Here is an 8,751-nt window from a genome sequence, read left to right on the forward strand (position 1 = left end):
CTCATATACACGCAGTCATTGCACGCAGCACTTTGATTGGACGTCATTTTCCCTCAGTGGGAAGACAAATCAATCATTACACATTTCAGCAAGAATTACACATGCTAGTTTACATTTACATAGCATTTAGTGGCTGCTAATTATAATGCATTTTTATCTAATTGTTTTAGAACTTACTTTTGAATAGAAAGTGACTTTTTTGATCCTTAATTAATCTGTGGCTATAAAATTGTGTAGAAATGTAAAAAAAAAAAAAAAAAAAAGTTATATAAAAAGTAGGCATACTAAAATCATTATCATTTGTAATATGTTGTGTTGGCTTTGTTGCCTTGCATATGTCAAAGTATTAAAATTTAATTTCATACTTCTGCGGGGGGGTTTTGGGTGAGCATAGCTCAAAACCAATGCACAAGTGCAGGTAATGCATTACAGTTCAGAAGAAGTGATACTTTAAAATTACTACTTTCAAATGACAGTTTACTTAACACATACAGTAACGTACGGAACGTGTGCTTAACACAATAAAAAATAATAGATCACATCAAGCGTATAATGCTGAAACTGAAGTGTCACTGGTCAAGATACCCTTGAACAACTCATTTTACGACAAAAAAAAAAAATCAGCCCTTATTACCACTAAACTGTGTTTACGGTGATGGATTAAAACCAGACAATAAAAGAACAGTCATCTTATGAAAAGCATTGATCTTATAATAAATGCAATTAAGTATAACAGGCTCTCTTTAACCGTGACCAGCTTTTACAGGAGTGTGCATACAATGTCATCAATATACTGTACCCCTTATCATTAAGCTTAAAGCTTTTCTATGAGGCGTTTGATTACTATAAATAATTAAAGGGGACACGCTGGATAATGGCGAAAAGCTACATGATCATTTATCAACACTCACGGCAGCATGCACTGGACACAAGTGGTTATTGATAGCGTGTCACATAAACATAATGACAGTGGGGAGTAATCAAATGATTAGAGCGTGTATGTGTTTTTTTAAACCCCGTCAGCACAAGCTCGCGCAAAAGTATAAGCCTCAATATCAAATATCGACTCAGCTGCAAAATGACGCAATGATGTGGATCACTTTACTGCAACAACGAGCATGAGTGCTTTTTTTTTTAAGTCGTTGTGATAGGAAAACAGTGAGGAACGAGGATATGTGGTGGGCTGCAGCGCGCGCGTGCACCGCACACCGGCTCGGATGCCTATCCCGAGATGGGACAAGCATGACAATGAAAGGAAGAGAAAACTACCCGAACCAAAACAACCGGTGGATTCAATGTCATCGTAAACATATTGTGCAATGATTTGCCCTGAGATATTCAATCGAGCAAGCGATAAATTCCGTGGACTTCAAACTTAACGGTCAACACCCAAGTGACATGTCACTGCGGCCGACACAGCGAGAGCATCGTGACACTTAATCACAAGTAACGTGCGTCAGTGAGGAAGAAATAATAACTTGAACGACAAAACAAGCTGTTGCGTTCAAAAGTAGCGAGGAATGCCTTTAAAAAAACAAAACAAAAGGCGTCCGGCAAAGCTGCAAGGACGCGTGCAGCCTCCCCCTGCGAGGCTTTCAACTTACCAAACAAGTGTAGAAAACGCGAAGCAGCCTCTCAGAAGAAACCACGCTGGACTGAGAAAAGATTACAATACGATCTATTTAGAGAAGCATAACGTCACCCCGGGGTGACGTCACGTGGGATTCCTGAAGTTCTAAATCATTGCGGTCCGCTTGGAGGCGGCGCGAGCTGGGCGGAGTTTGCAAGTGCACACACCAAGAGGATGGACCCGGCGCTGGACTGCACGGGTCCGGCCGGGGTGGGTGTGGTGATGAGCTGGAGCTCCGGTCCGGCCAATTAAGTCGACTGCAAATAGTGGCACTGGAGCTGGACTAAACATCCCAGTCCATTACAATGAATACAAATGACACTATCCGCTTAAAGTTGTCATCCCACATGAAGTCCACACTTAAAACTCATGGGTCAAAAACAACCCAATTTGGGTTACTAACATTAAGACGTACCCACAACTTTGTTGAATTTGACCCAACTTTGAATTGCTTTGTACAAAATAACCCAATTTCTTTTAGATTGTTTTGTCCAAAGAAATAATAATAATAACCCAAATCAGCTGAAACGGCTAACCCAGTGCTGGGTCCAAAAGCAGAGGCTGCTCCAGGATTCTTCTCTCTTTGTACAAAAACACCAAATTTTTTGGTATGATAAACAATTTTTGGGGAAAGATGGAAATTGATCCAACATCCATAAAATGTTAGGTCAAAAATGTGGGTTTAGTACAAAAAAAGAAACATTAAGTTGCTGGGTCAAAAATAACCTAATTTGGGTTAAAAATGAAAATGGACTGACCCACTACTTCCCTCTTAAAACTGCCATGTCAAAAAATAATAATAATTGGGGTCAAAATTGCTGCGAACTGGGTCAATTTAACCCAACTTTTTATTTGTTTGCTTTTTGTACAAACCAACCCCCCAAAAAATTGGGTTGTAACAGCTAACTAGGGTCAGTTTAACCCAATTCTGGGTTGTTTTGTTCTAAACATGATGCGTTCTTTTGCATGAAAACAACCCAAAGTTGGGTCAAATTGACCCAAGTTAGCGGGTTGGTCCAAATTTTGGCAACCATGTACCAGTAAAGTAGCAGTGCAGTCAGTACATGTTTGACCCAAATTAGGATATGTTTGCCCCAGCAACAGTGCAGTATAGCTGTGGTTAAAAATAATACTAATTTTAGTGCCAACATTTTTTCAGATGAAGAAGCAACTTTTGCCTGTCAGGGGTCACGACAGCAAGTGCTCACACGATATGTTGGGCTCAGTTTTGGCACCGGATGCCCTTTCTGTCAAAATGTACCTATTTTCTATGTGTGGGATTTGAACCCCCAATCACAATGTCCAAAATCAGCAGTACACTTTTAAAGAGTGATACTTTGACTTCATTGTACAGTTCTTTAGCCTACCCAAATACAATCTTCAACCCTATCTGTTGGTTCAAATGAATTACCGTAACCCAACTTGATATCATATTTATGAAAGAAATCCACCACATGAATGACATCCACCACACATATCAGCGAAACGCAGGATCTGTTTGCTTGTATCAAATCTACCCAAATCGTGTTAAACCACCTGCACCACAACTTAGACCTGCTTTTACCTGGTCTAACGGCTAGCCTATTTTCTGTCACCCAATTGTCAGGTGTAATAGGAAATGCCCTCGGCGTAGCACGATCTGCCAAATTCCCGAATACGGTAAAGTAGACTCGCCCGGTCTGAGTGCGTGTCGCTCAACTTCTATATTTTGGTCCACGGCAGTCTCATACCTGCAACCCCCTCCTGTGCTCCAGTGTTACAAAAAGTCTTTATGGATTAAACTATGACCCATCCAAAAGTTTTTTTATAGCCTGTAATAGAAGTGCATTTATGCGCCTCAAGGTACAATCTCCACTAATGCACCCAATAGGGCTAATTATTGAGCTCCGACTGTTTGTACCACTGCCAAAAAGCAACACGTTTGCTCCCAGTCTGTTGAAGCCAAGTCTCAAGGGTACAAAAGCAAACGCAGTAGACCCGAACAGTGTAAAGTCTGAACCGCTATTGTGTATAACCTGAGCAGAAACCTTAGCAAATCTCATTAACAGATTAATTCCGAGCGTGTGTTTTGCTTTTTCATTGGCTTTATGTGGCTTTTTTGCAACACTTATTCAGCAAGCCCAACCGCTGTCGTGCAAGAGTTCAGCAACTCTCGCAAGACTTGAGCTCTGAAGCAAAATATGGAAATTGGTACGGCTGCTGGAGGAATGCCAGTCCACTTTCAATCATTGTCGAGTTGCTCTTGATTAGGCAGCAATCCCCATATGAATGGGTTTTCTTTCCCCCCCCCTGGATTCCTCCTCCTCGTGGCTCAGATTGTTCATGTGTAGATTCCATATGTTGATGGAAAAAATATGGGATAAATTAAGTTTTCCCAAAGGTGAAAATGAAGACTCGGTACACACATAGGCCTACCAATTTTGACATCTTAACAGATTTGAGAGTCCACACGTGATGAGGAAAATTATGCCGTGTGTCCTTACTGTTCTTATATTGTGTGGTGCACTCGAGATGACCAACACAGCACACCGCACACATAAACCGAAGATAAAAAGTAGTAAGTGAAGAAGAAATATAAGAAGCTAGGCTAACTGTTAGCCTGTCTGGTATCTGCACTGCAACTCTTCTTTTTGTTATTTTTATTCTGGGGAATGACTTGTGGAATACATTACACAAACACTCAACACAAATGTTTCATGTTACAAACAGAAAATGGATTGACTGACCTTAGAATGGTAAATATTGAACAGCTTTAACATTCATAATTGTAAAAAATTAAAAAATAAAATCCCTCTTGCGAAAGCCCACACCACAGGATATTTTTTGGGTGATATCCAAAAATTGTGCCATTGCCGATTTTGATCACAAGTGAAGGGAATTTGGCCCGCTTCTTAATATGTGTGTGTGCATAGATTAATCAATTAATTGACAACAAATTGATAATCAAATTAATCAGTAATTATTTGGGTAATCAATTAATCATTTTAGGATCTTGTTTCATTTTAAATTGTTTCAGGAAATTCAGAAAAATCTCAGCCTTTCAACAGTAAATAATATCACATTTATGTAGTACTTTATGAAAGCACACTGATTATCTTGGTGCTTAACCAAAGTTTTGCAAACATCGGCTTTTACTTTGTAAAACAATGATCGACATTTTTGCCTATTTTTTGATTTTACGGCCCAAATAACTGAATTATAATCAATTTATGTTTATTTATTTTCCGAACTGTCACTTTGAAATGATGCCTTGATTTTTTTAACACGTTTTTTTATCTGAATCATTGACTAATCGACAAAATAATCAACACATGAATTAATAATTAGTGTTAGTAGCAGCCCTACCTAATTGTTTAAAAGTTGACTAAATTTACTTTGTTAACTATGAGGATAATAATGATCAAATGTACTCGAGTACTACCATATTTTTAACATACTTTTAATGCAGTGCTTCTTATTTTACTTTTCTTAACCCCCCCATGAAGACGAAAATATTTTACACACACACCCCTCAACTATCCGCTGTGACAATATACAGTGTAATTTGTCTATAAAATTATTGTAAATACACCTGTACACAGGAGCTAACACTCCTTGTGGACTCTGACAATGACAGCGACACTGCCATCTACTGTCGTGGATGTGCAATTACACTTTATTCTAGCATGGCAAACAAAACAAAAAACTAAAATCATGTTCCCTGGGGTCACAATCATTAACAATCAATTCCACCCAATCAATTGAATTCTTAATCATTCATTATGCCCGCGCATAATAACTGTTCTGCTTATTTTTTGACACGATAATTGCCCCATTCTAATAGTTGCATACAGAAAATAATATTGCGGATTAGTGCTTTCCATTCACATCAACTACAGTTGCTCCACAGTTTTAATGTGCGTCTTTTTCAGCACATAAGAAGAGATTTAAAGGACTTCTGAGAACACGCCATTTATTTAGTCGCTCTGTTTGACCTGCTGGTGCCAACTGGCTGTGATTTCTGGGGGGCCACAGACGCTGCTAGTGAAGCCGCAGCCCGGCTCCTGGGATTAATGACTCCTCGCACGTTGAGAGATGTTTACCACTTGCCTGCGACCACTCCGCTAAGAGCACTGTCACTGAAACAATAACGCAGTCTGAAAAGCCCTCATAACTCAGCGCTCCTTCGCCTGTGTCTTCTAACCAGAGCCTTAATCAACGTTTATGACATCCTTTTGTCTCTTTATTGCCAATATATTACCCAAGCAGTCCAAACATTATGTTCTCAGAGAAGCAGACTATTAAGGCTGGAAAGCGCAGATGCAGTTTGGGTCAGTGACCCACACTAAAGCCGACTTGATCTATATTATACTAAACCTTTTATTATTATGCCTTTGTGCAACGCTTATGAGGAAGTTCACCTTGGAAGGCGTTGAAGAGCAAAAGATGCACGATCTATAAGGGTATTAAAGATCAAAAGTAGCTCTTATGAGTGATATTGTACAAGCAATGCAATCGTAACAGGTACCGCGTGCAAAGACTGCCACTGCTATTTTATAACCAACTATAACTATGACTTAAACACAATAGTCCAGTGAACCTACAAAAACAACCGCAAATCTCCATTGCATCTTCGTTGATGAAAAATAGCATAAGCCTTTGTGAACATACCTCAAGAGTTGCTCCTAACAAAGACTTTTTGTGCCATCCCTGGGGGGAGGGGGGTTGGGGGGGGGCTTGTAAAATGGCCACAAGCAGATTAACAGTTGAGCCTATACAAGCATGACTGCTGAACCTAATTCAACAAAATGTATGGAGTGGGAGGTACCCCATAGATAACCCCAGTGACATTGCAGCTCTCAAACACTTCAGCCTGTAACATTTACATTAGGTGGCTGGAGAATGTGGCTGCCTGTCTGATGCGTCTGTGGATTTATTAGGGTGGTCTGTGTGCTTACCATGGGCCGATGGCTCTGTTGACATCGGGCTGATGTTTGTGTTCGGTCTAATGAAGGAGTAGAGGATCACACTGAAAAGGGGAAAAACTTCTAGGAGAATATAATAAGTCACAATAGAACAGCTATATATATATTTTTTTTTCTATCTCTTTTTGTACCTGTTGTTTGTTGAAATGCTTGTACGTTCAATAAAGAAAAAGTTAAAAAAAAGAACAAGTATATAAAACTTTTTTTGTGATGCTCACCAATAGCCTTTTTTTTTTAAATAAACTGTTTATGTTTTTGTATTATTACTAACATGTTTGTACAGTTAAGTTGCTTTAATGTGACTCTAATAAATTCTATTCATGACATTTTAATCCGTTTATATAAGCCAGTATTTTTCCTCTTCGTGTCCAAACAAATATTATGATATACGGCATACGATTGATCAATAGCTGCAATATTTTGATTGTGACAAAATGACAGTTATGCAGACTATTGTTATCATCTTGTGACAATATTTTACATTGAGTTATTCCCTGACCACCATCACTAATTGAAGCCCATGTCAAAATATAAAAGAGTAAATTATTTCTTGATGTCAACAACTATAAAATAAAATGTGGCTTCTCCCTGTTTAAATAAACAGTTCCGTAAATTTTGATTGCTAACAAACACAAATAAGTCTATTACCTCATCCATGTTTATGATCAAAAATGAAAACAATGATAAGCTGAAGCTTTTCTCATCAGTAACATCATTCACAGGAAGACATCACTGTATGTACCCATCCATATTCCATTGCTCTTATCCTCATTAGCTGAGCTGGATCCCAGGTGTTGTTTGGAATGTAAGGAGTGGGGGGGGGGGGGGGTTGAACTGAGAACTGTGAGGCAGATGTGCTAACCAGTTGTGTCGCCCCATATGTGCACAATGTATTCAAAAATAAATGGAGACAGAACTTTTGTCGACGCTGAGGAGTGGCCCTCAAAGATGATCAAACACACAACCTACTGCATATTGCGTTTGTTAAAATCGAAATGGCAGCAAAATATTGTCTCATCAGGTCCACACGAGCATGGATTAAACCTAACCAACACTGCCCCACTGTGGCAGTAACATTGCTTTACACTGCTTCACTAACTCAAGGGTGGGAAAACTCTCGTGATCGAGGACTACATTCATTTATTTATTTTTATGAAAATATAAGATAGGTCACAATTTAAAAAAAAAAGTTAGTATGTATGTAAAATAATTAATTAATTAAATGTATTCATTTGTTTATTTGAAATTGTCAAATATTTTTCATGATCCATCCATCCATTTTCTGTTCAGAGTTGCGGAGAGCCTATCCCAGCCGATTTACGGAATACGCCCTGGACTGGTCGCCAGTCAATCTCAGGGTAAAGGGACAGACGACCTTTCACACTCACGTTCACACCGTCACTGCGTGGGAACTTAACCCATGCTGCTTGCAACAGGCAAGTGTACATCAATAACTCAATTGATAATTTATTTAAATATACATAATCATTCAATTTAAAAAAAAACGTAGGATTGTATATACTAAAATTTAGCATTTTATTACTTATATTTAAGATCAATCTGAACAAATACATTTTAATTAACCAATTTTCAGAAAAATCTGATAAATTAATGAAATAAATTCAGAAGGACACGTGACGATGTAAAATTGTAAATTGTGTTTGGTGGTCCGGAATAAAGACTGTGGACATAGTCCTTTTCAAGTAAACACTTTCCTTAGCAATCACGAAAAAGATGTGGTTAAAAAATAAAATCAATATACCACACATTTTTAACTAACTCTGAACAAATGTAATTAGTGGTTTGAGCAACAAATAAACTATATTCATCAGCACATGTCTTGGTACCGATTTCTACAAACTGAATGAATAAATGAATGAATTTCAAAGACGTAATTTTGAATTCAATATATAAAAATAAAAGATACAAGGAGTACAGTATTCGAAAAGGTGCAGGAAGAAGTAAAACCTACAAATATCCTTTGTCTTCTTGACCTCTGCCTGTTAATTTAGTCTACTGGGGTTTTTTCTATTGCTATATAAACATTTAAATTATAAAAGCTATTGCTCATTGCTGACAATTACAACTTTGACATTATTTCCCCAGTGTAACACTTTTGTTGTGAAGGGCAAGACAGCTTACTTCCGGTAACATTAC

General features: G+C 38.2%; 1 protein-coding gene across 2 annotated transcripts in view; it reads right to left on the reverse strand.

Annotated features, from left to right (window-relative positions):
* creb5b (cAMP responsive element binding protein 5b) overlaps positions 1-8,751 on the reverse strand; it is a 72,844-nt gene that overhangs the window by 63,839 nt on the left and 254 nt on the right. Inside the window, exon 1 of one of the 2 annotated variants that reach the window (XM_086077680.1) lies at positions 1,605-1,656. The exons of the other annotated variant lie outside the window; for it this stretch is intronic. The gene's annotated coding sequence lies outside the window, so the exon portion shown is untranslated. Of the gene's footprint in view, positions 1-1,604; positions 1,657-8,751 lie in introns of those variants that run through there. 2 annotated transcript variants of the gene reach the window in all.

The sequence above is a fragment of the Leptonotus elevatus genome, chromosome 6 (genome assembly GCF_054856555.1).
Source record: "Leptonotus elevatus isolate MCC_2025b chromosome 6, RoL_Lele_1.0, whole genome shotgun sequence".
In the NCBI taxonomy this organism is placed as follows: domain Eukaryota; kingdom Metazoa; phylum Chordata; class Actinopteri; order Syngnathiformes; family Syngnathidae; genus Leptonotus; species Leptonotus elevatus.